Source organism: Hyla sarda, chromosome 9 (assembly GCF_029499605.1).
Source record: "Hyla sarda isolate aHylSar1 chromosome 9, aHylSar1.hap1, whole genome shotgun sequence".
Lineage (NCBI taxonomy): Eukaryota > Metazoa > Chordata > Amphibia > Anura > Hylidae > Hyla > Hyla sarda.
In genome coordinates this window covers 11,144,424-11,166,559 of record NC_079197.1, presented here as the reverse complement: position 1 = coordinate 11,166,559, position 22,136 = coordinate 11,144,424, and the positions used below count along the sequence as shown (strand labels likewise).

Genomic DNA, 22,136 nt, shown 5'->3' with positions numbered 1-22,136 from the left:
CTATAATACTGCCCCCTATATACAAGAATATAACTACTATAATACTGCTCCTATATACAAGAATATAACTACTATAATACTGCTCCTATATACAAGAATATAACTACTATAATACTGCTCCTATATACAAGAATATAACTACTATAATACTGCTCCTATATACAAGAATATAACTACTATAATACTGCTTCTATATACAAGAATATAACTACTATAATACTGCTCCTATATACAAGAATATAACTACTATAATACTGCTTCTATATACAAGAATGTAACTACTATAATACTGCCTCCTATATACAAGAATATACTATATATATATATATATATATATATATATATATATATGGCTTATAGAGTCCAGTACAGCACTATAACGGGGAGGATATAATGCATTAACCCCTTGTCAGCCCTGTCCGCTGTGACATCTCTCCTCTATTTCCTGATATGGGGGGTGATTACATTGTATCATCCATAATCCATAATAAACACTGGGGAGATCTAACTAACCGAGTATAAGAGCAGCAGGTAACCATAGCAACCAATCAGATTTCAGCTTCAGAGGCCTTTTTGAAAATGAAAGCTGTAAACTGATTGGTTGCTGTGAGCAAATGATCCTCTGCACAAAGTTTGATAGATCTCCCCAATAAGTCATCAGGTTATATAAGTCCGAGCTACAGCGGGACAGGAGCCGAAAAAACCAGACGGACCCCATTATAAGTCAATGGGACCCATCAGGATCTGAGGTTGTCTATCTATCTATCTATCTATCTCATATCTACTATCTCATATCTATCTATCTCATATCTATCTATATTTATCTCATATCTATCTATCTCATATCTATCTATCTCATATCTATCTATCTATCTCATATATATCTCATATCTATCTATCTCATATCTATCTATCTATCTATCTCATATCTATCTATCTATCTATCTCATATCTATCTATCTCATATCTACTATCTCATATCTATATATATATATATATATATCTCATATCTATCTATCTCATATCTATCTATCTCATATCTATCTATCTATCTCATATCTATCTATCTCATATCTATCTATCTCATATCTATCTATCTATCTCATCTATCTATCTCATATCTATCTATCTCATATCTATCTATCTCATATCTATCTATCTATTTCATATCTATCTATCTCATATCTATCTATCTCATATCTATCTATCTCATATCTATCTATCTATCTATCTCATCTATCTATCTCATATCTATCTATCTCATATCTATCTATCTCATATCTATCTCATATCTATCTATCTATCTCATATCTATCTATCTCATATCTATCTATCTCATATCTATCTATCTCATATCTATCTCATCTCATATCTATCTATCTATTTCATATCTATCTATCTCATATCTATCTATCTCATATCTTTCTATCTCACATCTATCTATCTATCTATCTCATATCTATCTATCTCATATCTATCTATCTCATATCTATCTATCTATCTATCTCATATCTATCTATCTACATATATATATATATATATACATATATATACCTTCTTTACCTACCCCTGACTTTTCTCTATGAAGTGGTAGTAAACAGTTAACCCTGGAGTGACGCAGGTCCCCGGTAGGGCCCATGCTGTGCGGGCACACTGGGGTCAGGTCGGCCCTCACAGCTGATTACGTTGTCGGAGGAATGACACAGCAGAGCCAGCGCCAATTTTCCTGTTTGTGAAGGATGATTGACAGCGCCCCGGGAGATGGCTCACGGCTCCAACAGAGGTGAAGCAACCCCGCCACCAACAAAGTGCCCTCTGTCACCACCGGGAGGGTGTTGTTAGCTACACACACAAACAGAGGTGCGGGGCGGATGACTGGTCCAGAAATCATCCACACATCTGTGGTGTCCCGGCACCAATGGCTGTCCTGTGGCTTCGGACTGCTTCGGGCACACAGCAGCTCCAGTGTTGGGCCCGGTGAAGGTCTTCTTGCCACATTAATTACGTTTTGCACTTTATTGTGAATTAATATATTTTTATATGTCTTTCGTTGCTGTTATGCTTATGTATGTTGTGTTACTGTCAGTGTAAACCCCATGTGACCCTGCCAGCCAATTAGAACCCCTAAATACTAGCCCATATCGAGTAGTGGAGTTGCCCCAGTTCAGTGCTAGTCATGTGGAGAGCTCCATTGTGGTAAAGGTGTAAGGTGAGTGGAGAAGCCACAAGGGAAGGTCCAGATCGAATCTACTTTACCTGGTCATTCTGCAAGGATCACCGCACGGTGGAAGTTCATGTCCAGGCGAAGGAGGCTACAAGACTTTGACAGAACCCTATTTACCAGGATAAATCTATAAGTCTTTCAAGTCAGTATCACTTCATTTGGTGAAAGCACCACAAGTCCCAGTGAGGCAGCAGGGCTCCCAGGAGGTTACGCTTCATCCTCTCCCTCTGCACCAGACTGTATGTGTAATACCATCTGCACCTGCTCAGTAAAGACAGTTATCCGTAACCTGGCGTCGGTGTGTTCATTTACTCCCCGTGTCTGGCCCAGAAGAAGCCGTCTCCAACCTCGGACCATGTATAGGATAACTGTGCCCTGGCGTCACAAAGTGATAAGGTATTTCCTAGCACCCCTGTGGCTTCCACATCCAGCGCAGGTTGAAAATATCTGTCATTCTACTTCTCAGTCTATCCATGTAGGCCAAATCTATCTTTCTTTCTATCTCATATCTATCTTCTATCCATCTGTCTATCTGTCTGTCCGTCTATCTATCTGATATCTATCCATCTATTCATCCAGGGGCCTAGCTATAGAGGTTGCAGAGATAGCAGTTGCACCGGGGCCCTGGTGCCTTAGGGGGCCCCAAAACACATCTGTGCCATAAGAGACCAGTATTTTAATTGGCATATGGGGCCCTGCTGCAGATTTTTCATCAGGGCCAAGAAGCTACGAGCTACGCCTCTGTATTCATCCATCTATCTCATTTCGATCCCACAAGCTCTAAGTGTTATCCATGAGTTATACAGACTGACACCGAGCTGTAAGAAAGAAGGGCATGTAAATCACATTGACAAAGACACGTTGTATGCCCCTATGACAACCCCTATGTGCACTGTATTGTCAGCTATCACCAAAAACGCTCAGAAACCCATCGGTAGAACATAAGGGATCATAACGTAACATAATAATAATAATATAATTCTTATTTCTTTATGGTAGGAGACTCTCCACATACCAGGGCACCAGCCGTAATCCTATGTTGTTATTGGAAGCCCGAACAGAACAAAACATTATGTTTTACGACCTCTAAGAAATGCGCAGCCAAAACCAAAAAATATTCAACGTTGACCAAAACATCATTGGATTCTGAGCTGTGATGCCGCACCAGCCCTAGACGGGTGAAGCCGCAGAATCCTCTCACATATACAGATGACCAATATATTGACCTCATATGGATCCTTCCCTGGAAACAGATGCCCGGCGCCGTGGCAAAGGCTTTCACTAAATGGCCTTTCCAGACGCACGAATTGGCAGCGCCCGCCCGCAGGAAGCTCTGTATGTATTTGTGATCATTGCGTTCTCATTCCGCCGCGGTTAATTCAACCACAAGAACAATATGGGGCTATAAATAGGAGTGTTCCCAAATTAGAAGCCTACGTCGTGGTTTCTGGGCCCCCCATAGATCCGAGCTGGATTTAGAAATGGGCCGGGACTTCTTAAGAACGCTAGAATTTTTTTTTTTGCCTATTTCGGGGGAAGAATAACACTGGTGTTCCACTTCTATCCCAAAAATAGCAGTACGAACAAAAGTTTATCCAAATATTTGAGACTGGATGACAATGTAGCTGCCACAGGTTATAGGTCCAGCGCCCCCTGTATGTTTAGTGTCTGTATTGACAATGGGACACATAGTGTAACCCATTTTTGTATAACCTATTAGAGAATTCTAAGTTAACAAAAGAGGGGTCCCCTATTCTGGATCATCATAGGACACATACAAAGAGTTCCTGTTGCTCTGAAGGACCTGAACTGTCCTGCATTATGCAAACAAACCATTCATTTCGATGGGCACTGTGTAATACCTTATGTTGCCTGTGGTGGCACTGCAGGGAAATTGAACACTTAAAAGGGTTTTCCAGAAAAACAAACAACTTGTGTATGGTGTCAAAAAGTATAATAAAGCAACTTACTAATATAATGCTATTAGCCATAATGCAGAGATCTTTTATATTAGCTGTGCTGCTCTCTTGTAAGATGTGACTTCATGTCACAGGCTATGAAAGCAGTCTGCTCCTTCCCTCCTACCCCTTTATGTTCTGTCAGCATGGAAATTTCATCTGTGATATAAAGTGGGGAGGACTTAGTATAACTGGTTAATAGATTTATGGCAATTTTGATAAGGCAGCAGGGGACCCGTTCTTAGTCACAGTAGTTTCTGCTAAAACCGCTTCCTGCTGCCTTATCTGATAAATCATAAATCTAATAAGGAGTAATATGAGCTTCCCCTTTTCGCATCACTGGTCATGTCCAGTGCTGACAGGAGGGGAGAGAAGGAACTGAGGACGTTACAGCTTACAAGGAAAAGAGCAGCGCTGATATGGAAGATCTCAGCACTAGGGCTAATAACATTATATTAGTAAATTGCTTTATTATACCTTTTGACATCACACACAGTAATTAAAGGGGACAAAGTAAAAGAGACAACCCCTTTAACTGATAGATTTCCCCACAGATTACATTTGATCCCTGGGTCTCCCATTGTGACCAGCTTATTAACCGATCAAACAAGTAGAGATTGCCTAAACCGTAAAACTCTTTTAAAGGGGTCATTCACTTTTGGTTATTCCATTTTCTTGTTAGAAATGTCTCCCGAATAAGCTGATCACATCATGGGACTCCCACTAAGCAATAATCTGCAAGAGAACCTGGCAGAAGGTGTTTGGTTTCCCTGCAGCACCCCCATAGGTCAAATTAAGTATTACATGTTGCCCATTGAAATCAATAAGCTGGGTCCTCCAGTAACAGAGATGCTCTTTATAGCCATTCCTACCACTTTGCTAACAGAACGTAGAATGTCCTGATAGTAGTAGGTTTGCCCATTATTTTCCGCAGAATGCAGTATGTTTTAGGTTGCCCTATGGCTGATGACCTACTAATCTAGTCTCTAAGACATTATTATATAAAGTGTATATAGATTGCATGTATGATGTATATCTGGGGTGTCTAACTCCCAGCATGCCAGGACACCTTTGGGGTAATAGTTATAGTTGTAGAGTTTATGCTCAATAACTTTAATAAACAAAATATTAACATTTCTAATATTTGCTGTATTTCTGTTAACTCTCAGGTCGCAAGATCTCACATCTCACTGCTGCCACCTGCTGGTTCCAAGCCTGTACAGGAAAAGGTCTGCTGTTATGAGCTGTAGGTATTGCTTCACGACGGTTGCAAAACAACATCTTTCAGTTTGCCCTGACAACATCTTTCAGTTTGCCCTGACAACATCTTTCAGTTTGCCCTGACAACATCTTTCAGTTTGCCCTGACAACATCTTTCAGTTTGCCCTGACAACATCTTTCAGTTTGCCCTGACAACATCTTTCAGGGTAAAAGCTGTAGATGTAGCTGTATTTGACCAGCAGGGGACCACTGGTTAAGGCAGTGTTCCCCAACCAGGGTGCCTCCAGCAGTTGCAAATCTACAACTCCCAGCATGCCCGGACAGCCTTGGGCTGTCCGGGCATGTTGGGAGTTGTAGTTTTGCAGCAGCTTGGGGTACCCTGGTTGGGAAACACTGGGCTAAGAACAACTCTCCCAACTATGATCCCACAACTAGCATTTTCCTTGCCTCTTTGGTTGTGACCGGAGCATCAGCTTCCCTGACATGTTATCTCTTCCTATATCCTCTAACATAGAGTATGAATAGAGCAGTCAGGTCCATGATCTCATGTCCATCTGCTGTTGTGCTCTTTAGGAGACCCTCCTGGTAGGGAAGAGACATGGGACACCATCCGATGACATCAGACCCCAGGACCCTCTTTGATTTTCTGCAGGTGATGCGATCACATGTGCAGGCACTTGGCACGCTCGCATCACAACAATGCCGGTTGCTAGTTACGCCAGCAGAGCCCTGACATCTGGCTTTCACGTGTTGAGACAACATCTTCTCGGCCAAGTTTTTTTTTTTTTTTTACAAATGGAAAAGTCATAAACATTTGGGAAGGACTATATCGCAGAGATCAGGAGGATGTAGCCTATGCGTTGCCTTGGAAATTCACAGCTTGAAAATCCCATAAGTTCCCGCCCAGAAAACATACAGTTAGTGTAAACCAAAGTTGTTTTTCAATTCCAGAAAGAGACAAAAAAAAATATTTTTTGTATTTTTTTCTTCATTATTAAAGCGTACCTGTCATAGCCCACCAAAAATAAGTTATATTGACTCAGAACCTAATCCTGATCATGTACATATATTTTGTATGTTTCTAGCACCTATATTTCTCTTACAAATACCTTCTATCTGTTTCTTACTTGGTTTTTCATCCTGTGCTCTGGAGGGGGCGTGTCCTCACTCTGCATGACTCATCTTCCTCCCTGAGTCTGCAGTGATGCGCTTGGTCTCTTAATCCAGTCACTGCAGGCTGCTCTGTAACCTCCCCCTCTCTGTTTTCATTCTGCAGTCTGATAGGACAGGCGTGAGCACAGAGGAATGCTAGTCCTGCCCTCACTTCCTGGACTTTGTCCCTGCCTGTGCTTCAGCTGGGACAAATATGATGCTGCAGCCGGACAGGATTATGTTCTGGATGTTATTGGGACTCCTAATGGTCTTTTTAAAGGAAATAACATCTTTCTCTGGAGTTTATTAGAAAGGTTAATGTTTTGCTAAGATGTACAACATATAAAGAGTTTTTGTATCTGCTAGTGCCCATGTAAACTGAGGATTACTAAGGCTGGAGCCATCTTAATGCTTAAGATTAGAATAATGTCCTGGAGGTCAGAGTGGACCTGGCCCAACCATTTGGCTGTTAACAATTCTAAAATTAGTAAAGAAAAAGAAACGAATGTGCAGCGCAAGGCTCGGGGGAACGTTGGTTTATTCAACAACCAAGGGAGACAGACATCAGGACTTCCCAAATGTGCAGGTGGCACGTTTCGGCCTTAGTAGAATGGCCTTAGTCATAGTATGCCTTAGGCCATTGCCGTGACTAAGGCCATTCTGCTAAGCGAAGTCCTAATGTCTGTCTACCTTGGTTGTTGAGTAAACCTACGTTCCCCCGAGGCTTGCGCTGGACATTCGTTTCATTTTCTGCATTATTGAGGGGAGGTCCACACCTGGTCAGTGCAGCAAGAATATCATAGAGGGTGAGCTGACACAGCTATATCATTGTTTCTAAAATTACTAAAATATAGAGGAAAAGAAAGTGAAGATGATGAGAGGCGCTAGAAAGGAAGAGGAAGAGAAGAGGGAAAAGGAGACAATAGACGTCAAAGGAAGAAAAGAAGAGGAAGAAGATAAAAAGAAAGAAGAGACGAAGATGAGAAGAGGATCAAGAGGAAGGGAAGATGATGAAAAGGAAAGGAAGAAAGAAAATAGTAGAAGAAAACAAAGTGGAAAGATATGGAGAAAAGAGAAGAAAAGAGGATGGAGGATAGAAGAAGAGGATAAAGGGAAAAAAAGAAGAAGAAGAAGGAGTTAGGAGATGAAAAAGATTTATAAAGAAAAATTGGAAATGAAGAAAAGGAGGAGGAGGAAGAAGAGAGTAAAGGGAAGAAATGAGAAGGAGAGAAAGTTACAGGGGAGAAGGAAACAGAAGATGGAGAGAAGCCAAAGAGAAAGGAAAGATAAGAAAGGGAAAAGAGGAGTCAGGAGAGAAATGGGAGAGGAGGAGGTAAGAGGTGAAATAAAGAGGAGAGAAGGAAAAAGATAATAGAGAAGAGGGGAAGAATGATAAAGAAGCAAAGGGATGAAATAGGAAGACAAATAAAGAAGAGATATAGAGGAAAACAGGACAATAATAAGAAGAGGAGAACAAAAGACGAAGAGAAGACAAAGAGGAAGAATAGAAGAGAAAGTCGGAAAAACAGACTAGATAAGAAAATTGAGGAGATTGAGGAGAAACATTAAAAAAAGAGATGAGGAGGGAAAAGAAAACCAGTAGATGAAAGGAAAAGGTAGAACAAAAAGGAAAGGAGAAACAACTAGACACCAAATTAAAAAAGAGAAGAGGTGATACGGAGGAAGAACAGGTAAAGACAAAACAGAAGAAGAGAGAGAGAAAGAACAGGTAAAGACAAAACAGAAGAAGAGAGAGAGAAAGAACAGATGGAGACAAAACAGAAGAAGAAGAGAGAAAGAACAGGTAAAGACAAAACAGAAGAAGAGAGAGAGAAAGAACAGGTAAAGACAAAACAGAAGAAGAGAGAGAGAAAGAACAGATGGAGACAAAACAGAAGAAGAGAGAGAGAAAGAACAGGTAAAGACAAAACAGAAGAAGAGAGAGAGAAAGAACAGGTAAAGACAAAACAGAAGAAGAGAGAGAGAAAGAACAGGTAAAGACAAAACAGAAGAAGAGAGAGAGAGAAACAACTAGACACCAAATTAAAAAAGAGAAGAGGTGATACGGAGGAAGAACAGGTAAAGACAAAACAGAAGAAGAGAGAGAGAAAGAACAGGTAAAGACAAAACAGAAGAAGAGAGAGAGAAAGAACAGATGGAGACAAAACAGAAGAAGAGAGAGAGAAAGAACAGGTAAAGACAAAACAGAAGAAGAGAGAGAGAAAGAACAGGTAAAGACAAAACAGAAGAAGAGAGAGAGAAAGAACAGGTAAAGACAAAACAGAAGAAGAGAGAGAGAGAAAGAACAGGTAGAGATAAAACAGAAGAAGAGGAGAGAGAAAGAACAGGTAGAGATAAAACAGAAGAAGAGGAGAGAGAAAGAACAGATAGAGACAAAACAAAATAAGAAGAGAGAAAGAACAGGTAGAGACAAAACAAAAGAAGAAGAGAGAAAGAACAGGTAGAGATAAAACAGAAGAAGAGGAGAGAGAAAGAACAGGTAGAGATAAAACAGAAGAAGAGGAGAGAAAGAACAGGTGGAGACAAAACAAAATAAGAAGAGAGGAAGAACAGGTAGAGACAAAACAAAAGAAGAAGAGAGAAAGAACAGGTAGAGACAAAACAAAAGAAGAAGAGAGAAAGCACAGGTAGAGATAAAACAGAAGAAGAGGAAAGAAAGAACAGGTAGAGATAAAACAGAAGAAGAGGAAAGAAAGAACAGGTAGAGATAAAACAGAAGAAGAAGAGGAAAGAAAGAACAGGTACAGACGAAACAGAAGAAGAGGAGAGAAAGAACAGGTAGAGACGAAACAGAAGAAGAGGAGAGAAGAGAGAGAAAGAACAGGTAGAGATAAAACAGAAGAAGAGGAGAGAAAGAACAGGTAGAGACAAAACAGAAGAAGAGGAGAGAAAGAACAGGTAGAGACAAAACAAAAGAAGAAGAGAGAAAGAACAGGTAGAGACAAAACAAAAGAAGAAGAGAGAAAGAACAGGCAGAGATAAAACAGAAGAAGAGGAGAGAAAGAACAGGTAGAGACAAAACAGAAGAAGGGGAAAGAAGAGAGAGAAAGAACAGGTAGAGACGAAACAGAAGAGTAGAGGAAAAAGAGGAAGCAATAGGATTAAAGAAGAAGTTGAAGGAAGAGAAAGGAACAGACAGATCCACCAAATTCAATCCAAAGATATACATGTGACTCATCTAATATTCAGGTAATATGTAGGGGGCGCTGTGTCTAAACTGTCCAGATTGGATTAATTTAGATACATCTCCATATAGGAGGTTGAGTTATTACAGCAGAGAACATCATTATAACATCCCATAAATGTTGAGTTTTCTGGGTTCCTCTTTTTGTTCTCTTATTACTTTACATTTTTCATGCGTCCTGTGGGCAGCCAGTGAAAATAGTGACATGTAAGAATGTGTGGGTCACCGGGACGAGGCCTTTGAGCGGCATTGATGGGCTGATCTACCAGTGCCAACGTCACATGCCTCCCAATCCGTTTGAAGTAGAGACTGGAGAGGAAATCAAGATGGCACAATGTGCCCTCTCTGCTGCCAAGGCTAGCCTTTGATTTATTAGTAGCTTTTGGGCAATTAGAAATTGGACACAATTAAAAGTGACAATTAGTTTTTCCACGGCACACGTCCATGTGTGGACAGCATGGCAGTGTGTGGGAGCACCGGCTGGGCGCAGACATTAAAGGCATCAAGGGCTTTTTAGGACAATACATAAACAGTCATGACAGAGCCCAGGAGATGAATGCAGGGACGCAGCTTCTAATAGCTCTGTTTTGCTAAAACACAATTATTCCATCAATAAGTAAGTGAGAGAGAAAACAGCCCCGGGCACCTTGCCTGGAAGGACAATAGACCCAATGAAACATTCTTCTGTCCCCCTTTTTTTTCCACCGGTGGCATCTCATGAATGGGGCCGAGCTTGACTTTGATGTCCAGAGGGAAGAACATTGAGGGCCTCGTTCCAATGACGCTAAACTGAGCTTTGAACTTAGATGATGCAGGGCACAATCTGGTGGGAATACCTTAAACCCAGCTATGCATGGGGCAGAGCCAAGGAACGCAAGGTTGGCAGCACAATATGGGACCACTGATGGCTCAGTTCTTGTGACTCCAGGCTGTTTTACCTCATATTGGTCAAATATGTGTAAAATCGGTTAATATGCTCCTGGTACAAACACTATGGACGTCAACTGGATGAAATGGGGTCTATATAGGTGCACATCAGGGTCCACAGCTCTCAAACTAGTAAAGACACTAAATATCTTCACAGGGGGTAAAAGGGTCTGTGATGTGTATTATGTGTTGCATTCCACAAATAGTCACATATAATATGAGCATTGAAAAAAAAAAATCCCAAAACAACCTAAAAAAATTATAGAGAATCGTAAAATTCTTCCTTTCTTTAATTCACCAATTCATTTAGTGTACTGTGAGTAATGTTCCTCCTAGTTGTATATGTCCAAATTGTAGTTTTCCATATTGGCTTGAACCCAATTTGTCAAGATGCCCAAATTCCGTCAGTCTGACTGATGTCATAATGTATTTCCTGTACATGGTGATGACACATGCGACCTTCTCCCCCCCCCCCCCCATCCCAACGCCTTGTGCCAGGGTGGAGACCTTTCCTCGTAACTTTACAGTCCTTTGGTGGAATAAAATACTCAGGTATCTGGATTGGCCAAGAAGTGAGTGTGTAGAGACCTGCAGTGAGACTATGTTACAAAAATGGAAAATGTGAGGATTTACGAAGAGAAAAACACTCTTGACTTCTAATGAATTTCTATATCATGGGGGTGGACCACCCTTGTCCTTCATGTATACCCCAAAAATTCTAATTTTTTTTGCAAACAATGTCTTAGGAAAGGTACCATAGGCACTAGACAACTGTTTCTGACACTTGCTTATAGTGAACAGACTAATAGACTTCTTATAATGAATAGACAGCGGAGGGATCTCAAAGACCACACATTCTTGGTCCAACTCTCGTAGATATTAATGCATTACCTTCCTATCTGTGCCCACTCTAATGCCTCTATAAGCGCCTGTTTTTACAATATCTAGTAGCCAAGTTCAGCCAAGTCAGAACATCCCAAGCCGCCATGTTTATCGTCTATACTACCAAAGATTTGGGCCAAAAGTCATGAGGGCCCAATATGATAATAATCCCAATGTGGGTCAACTCTTTATCTATAGACTAATCTGCTGTAGGACCTGTACTTAGGGGGACTTGTAATGGACACTTTCTTTGATGCACCTCACATTTGAAGGATCTCTAGTTTGATGAACCTCTGCTTTGACGTTAACCCGATGTGAATTCTAGTTTGAAGAAACTCCTAGTATGAACGACTTCTACTTTGAAGGACCACTGGTTTGAAGAACCCCTTTAGGGAAGGACTTCTTCTTTGAATGTCCTCGAATTTATTAAAGGACTTCTACTATAAGGAATCTCTACTCTAAAAAGAACCCCCCCCTACTTTGAGGCACCTCTAGTAGAAAGAGTTGCTGAGGACGCCTTATTTGATGGACCTCTAGTTTGAAGGACCTCTAAATTGTAGCAACTCTAGTATGAATGCAGGACCACTTATCTGAAAGACTTCTTCTTATTTGGAAAGCCTTTAATTTAAAGTATCTCAGAACCTTAATGGGGAACTCCACCCCTAGACATTTTATTCCCTATCCACAGGATAGGGGATAAGATGTCTGATCGCTGAGGACTCCCGCGATCTCGACTGCGGCACCCCAGACATCCGGTGCACGGAGCGATCTTCGCTCAGGGCTGGATAACTGGCCATACGGGGCAGACGCATGTGGCGTGACGTCCCCTCCCATAGACTTGCATTGAGGGGGCGTGGCCGTGACGTCTCGAGCCTCCGGCGCTGCACCTGATGCTCTAAACGAATGATGGGTGCAGCAGGGAGATTGCGAGGTCCCCAGCAGAGGGTCCCCAGAAATCAGACATTTTATCCCTTATCATTTGGATAGGGGATAAGAAGTCTTGGGGCGGAGTACCCCTTTAAGTTTGGACACTGAAGTACCTCAGAACCTCAAGGTATGAAGCATCCCACTTTGAAGGAACTTTGAAGGACCACTAATTTAAAAGATGTCTGGTTTGAAGATCCTTTAATTCGAAAGACCTATAATATAAAGAGCCTTTAGCTTGAAGGACCTCTTCTTTGAGGGAACTCTAGTTTGTAGGACTGTTATTATGGAGAACTACTTATCTGAGGGCCCATGAGCTTGAAGGACCTCTAATGTAAAACACAGCTCCTTTGTAGGATCTCCACTTGGTGGAACTACTAAGGACTACTCTTTAAGGGACTTTTTAATATTTCTTATTACATAAAATTTTAGGACTATGCTAAAGGTTCTAGGCAACATTATTTCTCAGACCAGATACCTTGTTGATGGCCTGTGAACTCATGAGTCACCTTCCTAATGTCTACACATGCTAGAAGCATATGTATAAGAAGTCCATTCATCACTACTGGGAATTTTTAGAGTTTTTGGTGCCAAGTTTTCGCTAGACAATCAGCATTTCACACATTTGTGCCTTTCTGCCTTAATCCAGTCCATTGAGTTCCCGCTTTTGGACAGGTCCACCCCAACAACCACATATCAACAGATATCGAATTATTTTACCTATGGACATTCCTCCTGCCACTTTGAAAGGTACAAATGACCGAAGAACGTTCCGGCAGACTCTGTATATCAACAAACATTTCTCCATCATCCCTCCCATGACTGGAAACCAGTCACTTTGCAAAAATAAAAGAAAACTTACAAACTCTTAATGGTTTGCCAAAAAATTGGGGCTTAGATGGAGTCACGTTCACCTCTCCCACCCTTTAATGACAGACCTGCTCCTTCTGCTCACCCTTCCAGTAAATGTGTGTTCTGAGGTCACAGTGTTTTCACTTCCGTAATTGGTGAGGATGTAATTGAAGAGTTCTCAAGCGTTTTACAGCTGGAATTCTTCCGTTCTGTAAAGATTCCGAAAATCCATCTCGTAAAAATCCATCTGTCAATGGCGCAATCATATTACGTGGTATTTTTTCACGGTAATTTTCAAAGAAATTTACTCCAGAATTTTATGTTGTCTCCTTCAATAAACTGTGAAAAAGAGTTTTTTTATCACGAACATTTGACAATATAAGCAGAATGTCCAGTCAAAAGTGCTCTGCCTTATTTAAGAATATAACTACTATAACACTACCTTCTATGTACAAGAATATACCTTCTATAATACTGCCCTCTATGTGCAAGAATATAACAACTATAATACTGCTCCTATATGCAAGAATATAACTACTATAATACTGCTCCTATATACAAGAATATAACTACTATAATACTGCTCCTATATACAAGAATATAACTACTATAATATTGCCTCCTATATACAAGAATATAACTACTATAATACTGTTCCTATATACAAGAATATAACTACTATAATACTGCTCCTATATACAAGAATATAACTACTATAATACTGTTCCTATATACAAGAATATAACTACTATAATACTGCTCCTATATACAAGAATATAACTACTATAATACTGCTCCTATATACAAGAATATAACTACTATAATATTGCCTCCTATATACAAGAATATAACTACTATAATACTGTTCCTATATACAAGAATATAACTACTATAATACTGCTCCTATATACAAGAATATAACTACTATAATACTGTTCCTATATACAAGAATATAACTACTATAATACTGCTCCTATATACAAGAATATAACTACTATAATACTGCTCCTATATACAAGAATATAACAACTATATTACTGCTCCTATCTACAAGAATATAACAACTATATTACTGCTCCTATCTACAAGAATTTAACTACTATAATACTACCTCCTATATACAAGAATATAACTACTATAATACTGCTTCTATATACAAGAATATAACTACTATAATACTGCTCCTATATACAAGAATATAACTACTATAATATTGCCTCCTATATACAAGAATATAACTACTATAATACTGTTCCTATATACAAGAATATAACTACTATAATACTGCTCCTATATACAAGAATATAACTACTATAATACTGCTCCTATATACAAGAATATAACTACTATAATACTGTTCCTATATACAAGAATATAACTACTATAATACTGCTCCTATATACAAGAATATAACTACTATAATACTGCTCCTATATACAAGAATATAACAACTATATTACTGCTCCTATCTACAAGAATATAACAACTATATTACTGCTCCTATCTACAAGAATTTAACTACTATAATACTACCTCCTATATACAAGAATATAACTACTATAATACTGCTCCTATATACAGGAATATAACTACTATAACACTGCTCCTATATTTATAAGAATTTAACTACTATAATACTGCTCCTATATACAAGAATATAACTACTATAATACTGCTCCTATATATAAGAACATAACTACTATAATACTGCTCCTATATACAAGAATATAACTACTATAATACTGCTCCTATATACAAGAATATAACTACTATAATACTGCCTCCTATATACAAGAATATAACCACTATAATACTGCTCCTATATGCAAGAATATAACTACTATAATACTGCCTCCTATATACAGGAATATATCTACTATAATACTGCTCCTATATATAAGAATATAACTACTATAATACTGCTCCTATATACAAGAATATAACTACTATAATACTGCTCCTATATACAAGAATATAACTACTATAATACTGCCTCCTATATACAAGAATATAACCACTATAATACTGCTCATATATGCAAGAATATAACTACTATAATACTGCCTCCTATATACAAGAATATATCTACTATAATACTGCTCCTATATATAAGAATATCACTACTATAATACTGCTCCTATATACAAGAATATAACTACTATAATACTGCTCCTATATACAAGAATATAACTACTATAATACTGCCTCCTATATACAAGAATATAACCACTATAATACTGCTCCTATATGCAAGAATATAACTACTATAATACTGCCTCCTATAAACAGGAATATAACTACTATAATACTGCTCCTATATACAAGAATATAACTACTATAATACTGCCTCCTATATACAAGAATATAACTACTATAATACTGCTCCTATATACAAGAATATAACTACTATAATACTGCCTCCTATATACAAGAATATAACCACTATAATACTGCTCCTATATGCAAGAATATAACCACTATAATACTGCTCCTATATGCAAGAATATAACTACTATAATACTGCCTCCTATAAACAGGAATATAACTACTATAATACTGCCCCTATATACAAGAATATAACTACTATAATACTGCCCCCTATGTACAAGTTGGCTGTAACTTTCTTTAGTTTTTTTTATTGTGTTTGTGTTCCAGATTACATTGGACTTCGAGAAATCACACACTTGACTACGTCTCTAGCTGTTTCCTAGATAGTACACGCACACAGTACAGAGTTTGGTACCTACACGTTACACAGTCTTTACATGTTCCATCCTAAACCTATAAAACTGTCAAACCCCCATAATTCTCCACACCCCACTGGCAGCTCAGGGCCACAGAGGTTTCTAGCTCTCCCGAGCTTCTCCTTCAAGAAACCTGAAATATTTCATGACATCACTTCACACTTGTCAAAGCATTTTTTTCCTTCAGCGTAAAAGATCTCGGACCATGTGCAACCAATTACACGTCTCCTGGTTCTCGGTGGAAGAGGAGGGTGTGGTCACACAATGCGCCGAGATATCGGGTCCCTCAAAATAAACAGAATTCCTTACAAGTTACAGGATTCGTATCCTGGAATGTGGTGACCGATAAACTATGTTTCATAAAATGCTACCAGAAGAACAAGCCGAGTACCGACAACCGTGACAGTTTTTGTAAACTTTTTGGGGGTCGTTGTAATACTGCCCCATCTGTATCATCCCATTGGGTGGCAAGGTCATTTTATGTGATGGACTACACCTCTCATGTCAGTTTCTCTCCAGTTTTGAGATTACAACAAATTTGGCAAGACCTTTGATCATAGACTAAGCTTGAAACTAAGCTAAGCCCCTAATGCAAAATCGGTAACAGGGCCCCCAACCAATCATGTGCTGTTGTTTACAACACTGATTTCTTTGGGCACCCTTAGGCACCAGGACCTGGGTGCAACTGCTGCTGAATCCCCCTTCCTAATTAGGTATCAGGATAAGTGCATGCACGAGAAAAGAAAATTACCCTGACACAAAGTTCAGCAAATGATACTTCCTGTATTTAGAAAAGTTACATGAGTTTTTATAGTCTGTAACAATGTGCCGTGTGCAAAGCTATATGTCATGAATAACTGTCCTTGTGATTGGTTTCTTCCATCTGCAGGTGTTCCTCATCCAGCACGTGGGTCTTATCCTCTTGGGTGTAGCTCTCTCTGGAGGTGCCATCTTATACACATGGTTTCAAATGCAATGGGAGGGGGAGGGAGTTAGTGAGTGGCCATTTTAGCAAGCATATTCTGAAATAGACATTTTACCTCATCCATTACACTACCCCTTATACCAAAGCCTTGATACATCATCAGACCAGCTATGCAGCATCGTCTTATCGATGACATAATTCCATAGTGGTTTATATAGCTTGTCTGAAGGGATTGCCCATTTGCCTCCTATACTACCCACCCATTGTTTTAACAGTATGCCAGGCCTAATGCCCTTCCTGCTACAACTGGATCCTTTTCCAAAATGGAAACTTTCCAGGACTTCCTTGTGTTGGGTATGGGTGGTCTTGGCATGAAACCAGATTATAAGCCATGTAGACATTTAGAAGATCCTGTTCCTTTTTGCTCTAGGATGGTAAGGTGGCCTATCAGATGGGCGGTATTAGCCTTTTAAATGGTTTACAACTTTGGGGTAAAACGTTGCCCCCCCCCCCCAGATGTTGCAAAACTTCAACTCCCAGCATGCCTGGACAGCCAACAGCTGTCCGGGCATGCTGGGAGTTGAAGTTTTGCAACACCTGGAGGGCCATAGTTTGACACCACTGGTTTACAAGGAGTCTGTAAACCATAAAGACTGTAAGATATATCTGCATACAACAATAAGAAGGAATTTTAGGCATCTGTAGACATTGTTTATTACTGTTTTTGACTTTTGCCCATAGACTTTTTCTCAATATATGTCCTCAAATATATACAGACCAACAGCACCATGGACACTTATAGACATGTACAGCAGGTGGCACTGGTGACTGTAATACTATTGTTATAAGGGGTTATACTAGTTTACGCTGGAGACTTCGTTCATCGTCCTTTGAAGGCACCTTATAAATCAAAATCAGAGACTCTATAGAACCCTCCAGAGATGTGCCCTAGAAAGAAGAAAGTCCATTTTGGTTTGTTTTATTAAAAAAGTAATAGATATATAGATGACGTTTTTTTCACCAGCTGCAGGATATTATCCTATATACTCACCCTGTCGGATTCTATTATATATAACGGGGTCCGACTTGATTCAGATGAGGACAGCAACTTCTGGAATCAGGAGTGACAGCTTGAATATGTTCATTTTGGCAAAGAACTGGTAAAATAAAATTATCAACGTAATGCAATAAAAACCCAAAATCTGAATTCCACATTTTCATTCTACCTCAGGACACCCTAGTATCTAGGATCAAGGCTTTGAACGACTGAAGATCACATCCTACCAAACAAAAACAAAAAAACATAGGTATAAGTATAGGTCTTGAGGAAATCCACTGCTGCCATAGAGAGCCTTACAGGTTAGTCAATGGATGGTCCTTGGGAAAAGGTCATGCAAACTGGCTCTCCTTCAGAGCGAAGTGTTGGTCCTTGTGGACATCCCTAGCTGGCATACAGAGGCTAGGCAATGCTCCTTGGGAAAAAGAAATGCTAATTGGCCCACCTCCAGATTGAAGTATAGGTCCTTGTAGAGACCCTCAGCTGGCATAGTCTTATAGGCTAGTCAATGCTCCTTGACTTGGGAAAAAAGGCATGTAAATTAGTTTTCCTCTAGAGGGAAGTATAGGTCCTTGTGGAGGACCACAGCTAGCATAGAGAGTCTTATATGTAAGTCAGTGGCATCTGGGGGAAAATGTATGCAAATTAGCTCTCCTCCAAAGGGAAGTATAGGCCTTTGGGGGGTATTGTTTCTCCTTGGGTTTACCTTGTGGAGAGAGTCTTACAGGCCAGCCTTCTCCCGGGGAAATAGGAATGCAAAGTGATGCTCCTAGAGAAGGAATAAAGCTGACTCTCTAGTGCCATCTGTTGGATGTAGCTACCCTGACAATGTCTGACCCGTAAAAGAGCCTTGAAACATGACTGGTCAGCCTAAAAGGCACAGTCACCTAGCTGTAATAGCAGCCATATTGGTAGTCAGTTTTCCCAGAAACAAGTTGACATTTTTTAAACTTAAAGGGGACCTGCTCTTTATTTGTTGCCATTACATATCTTGTTTATGTTCTTCCTTGGGACACCCCAGGGTCTATTTCAAGGCTTTCGGGAAGGTCTCCCGTACGGCCATCTGTCAGCTTGACAAGCTATTGACGAAATGAGCTCTGGGAATGAGGATGCACTGATATTCTGCTGACCATGTGTGTAAGGAAACCGAGGGGGGGACATTTACACAAGCCGCGGAAACACTGTACGAGACCCTGGGTACATGGCGGAATCCTTCACCATTGTTAGCCCCAGTTTTTGGCAAGTTGAGCTGTCATTGTCTAGATTCAAATGTTTATTTCCTGAAGGGAAAACTATACGGCTTGTACAATTGCAGTCAGATATCCAGGCTGGAGCATATTGAAGACCTGCACTAATGGTATCCATGTCTGTCAGGCTGTAATACTTATGCAACAGTTTTATTACCTTAGTGCGTATAAAATAAAATAAATGAAAACAATTTTGTAAATAGTCTTAAAAACATCCTACCATTTTGTGTTCACAGCTCCTATGTGTGGTGAGGGTGTGATGAGGGCAAATGGAATTACCCTAGGGGCAGATGGCCTTAACCCCTTGTGTTCGTGATGCCAGGGTGTGGTTTATCCTCTACACCAACCGAAGGTAAACCGCTGGATTCTGGGCTAGGCATGGGGGCAAATAATGACTCCGATGCCAAGTTTCGGAACAACGGCAGCTTTACTGAGTCAAACGTCATTTTGCCGTCTCCAGATAGCGTCATGTCTCCATGACAATATGCCTCCATCTACGTTACACACACTGACGCCAGAGAGAACGTTCCGGATCACGTAATACACTGTGATCACGTGCTCCGGCTCAATTCCGGGTTACGCCGCAGATGACATTGCGCTTGCGCCGCAGCTCTGTGAACATCACAGGGCTAGCGGGGCGCATCAGGAGTGACGTCTTTCACGTCACTATTACATTGTACCATGTGACAGCACTTGATCACGTGCCTGCTCTCAGTTCCGGGCCGCGCCGAGAACGCCTCCACACCAGCAGCATTCATACCTTTATCTCCATACTAAGTAGGTGGCCTTACTCAGGTGTTTATTATTTATGTGATTATATGTGCTGAGTTGTTGGTTGTGTGAGATGTCAGTCAAACACTAGCAAACTCGGGATTGGTTCTCCTAGACTATTTAACAGGTAGTCAGAGTCAGTTTTAGCCACACCCTGTGACGAAGCGCACTAGCGCGAAACGTACGTTGGGGTAAGTGCAGGTGGCATATGGCTCTACATTGGTGACTATTTTCTTTATGGTATTTTGTTTGCTTTCCCCATTACAATCATTTTGTGTCAGGGTTCTTATTTACCCTTTTCAATGTATTCCATGTCAGTGTTTTTGTGCATTATGTATCTGTCTTCATTCAGTTCTCCAATGCATTAGTTATATCTCTGCCCTTCATTCAGTTCTGTGCACTGTGTCCACATACTGTTTTTAAATATATGTATTTTTGTATTTTCAATAAAGCTTTATATACTTTTGCATACTTTTTGTGTCACTGAGTATTGTTTTTGGGTGTTTAACTATTTGGTTGTCTCAGCAACCTATAACCATTTTGGTTTAATCTTTTGGTGACCTGAGTCAGACAGGTGTAACAGTCTATACAGCTTGGCTAGGCCCACAGAGGTGACCAGTGACTTCAGAGACCACATGGCTTGCTGGGACTTATGGTGGACTTGGACAATTTGATGCAGGGCCACACTGACTTGAGACAGATTGACTTGGACTGACCTGACTGAGACTGACTATGACAGATTTTATCCCGTTTGTAGCTTACCAGGTTTTGACTTGGACCTGGGGGGTAGTGGACTTGTGTATCCGTGGCTGCGTGGTAGACGTTAGGCCTCTTTAGGACACCAGACACACTCTCCAGACTTGACTTCACTGTAGCTCAACAAAGACTCAAAAAGAAAGAGGAAGCTCCACCCAGGGTTTATATGGGGGGAGACTCTGGAGGTCACATGGTCACTGATAACTTCCTTGGTTACAATCACATAACAACAGTACTTAAAGGCATAGAACAATTATGTACATTGCATTGGATAACACATACATTATTGACCTATTCAGGGCACACAGGTGAAGGGGGGGCCCAGGGGTCACGGAATGGAGTCTGCCTGACAGGGCAACAATGGTACAGGGGTGCAACTCCTGTACTGGGCCACCACAAACTCCCCCTCTTATCAACAGCCGTCCTCGGTGCCCAGTCCTGGAGGGCGGACGACATGATGTGGCCACTGAGGCCTGTTGGTAGCAATAACAGTTCCTGGGGCATTTTAAGACAATGTCCTTCTCAGGGCTGGGGAATAAACAACTGGGGAAAGAGTCCATGTGGCATTGCTCTTAATGTCCCTACATGCTCAATTGATGAGGATATGAATAACTGGGACAATGATATAAACATGTGAGATTTTTAGGACTTGCAACTGCATGCTGGAGAATAAGGATAAACTCGGAACGGGCTGCCGGAGGCTCTCTACCTGAATGCCTTTTGCTGTTGGGGCCCTTTGACTATAGCTACTTCTCCCCAGAGCATTATACAAACAGCAAATACACATTTTCTGAAAAAAACATGACAATATTACCTATACACACAGTAGCTCTGTCACTGTACGTGTTCATCTGTTCATGAAATGACATTAGAATCATGTATTCTATGCTGACTATGGGTAGACTATTATTCTCTGTACCTGGCTGGTAACTGTCCTTGTGTAGTGAGGTAGTGGATACGCTGCACCTGACAGGGTTAGGATACCTTCGTCCTATATTTGCTAAATTCGCATATTCGATATATTCGCGGTTATTTTCGCTTTGCATAAATGCGCATAAGCATATGCGCATGCGGAACTGCGTCACGTGATATTCGTATTAAAATACGACTATACCTATCTACCTATTTATCTATATTATCTATCTATCTCGTATTTATCTATCTATCCATCCATATTCACCCTATTTGCGAATATAGCGAATATGCAAAATTTTCAATAAATATTCGAATTGCGAATATTCGCCCTCAACACTAATAAACACGTTATATATACACTTTATAACAATGTGCT

At 40.3% G+C, this 22,136-nt stretch overlaps 2 long non-coding RNA genes across 3 annotated transcripts; one reads left to right on the top strand and one right to left on the bottom strand.

The window, feature by feature from the left end:
* The first annotated feature begins 616 nt into the window (after nucleotides 1-616).
* LOC130291376 (uncharacterized) lies at nucleotides 617-6,416 on the top strand. Of its 2 annotated transcripts, none has more exons than XR_008847912.1 (4): nucleotides 617-749; nucleotides 3,224-3,559; nucleotides 5,352-5,428; nucleotides 5,977-6,416. It is a non-coding gene; the product is annotated as an uncharacterized LOC130291376 (long non-coding RNA). The 2 variants fall into 2 exon arrangements; XR_008847911.1 differs by lacking the exon at nucleotides 617-749 and adding an exon at nucleotides 1,722-2,620.
* An 11,214-nt stretch (nucleotides 6,417-17,630) lies between these two features.
* LOC130291377 (uncharacterized) lies at nucleotides 17,631-20,960 on the bottom strand. Its single transcript, XR_008847913.1, has 3 exons — nucleotides 20,852-20,960; nucleotides 18,066-18,171; nucleotides 17,631-17,962 (listed from the first exon to the last, which is right to left on the bottom strand). It is a non-coding gene; the product is annotated as an uncharacterized LOC130291377 (long non-coding RNA).
* Nucleotides 20,961-22,136: the final 1,176 nt, after the last annotated feature.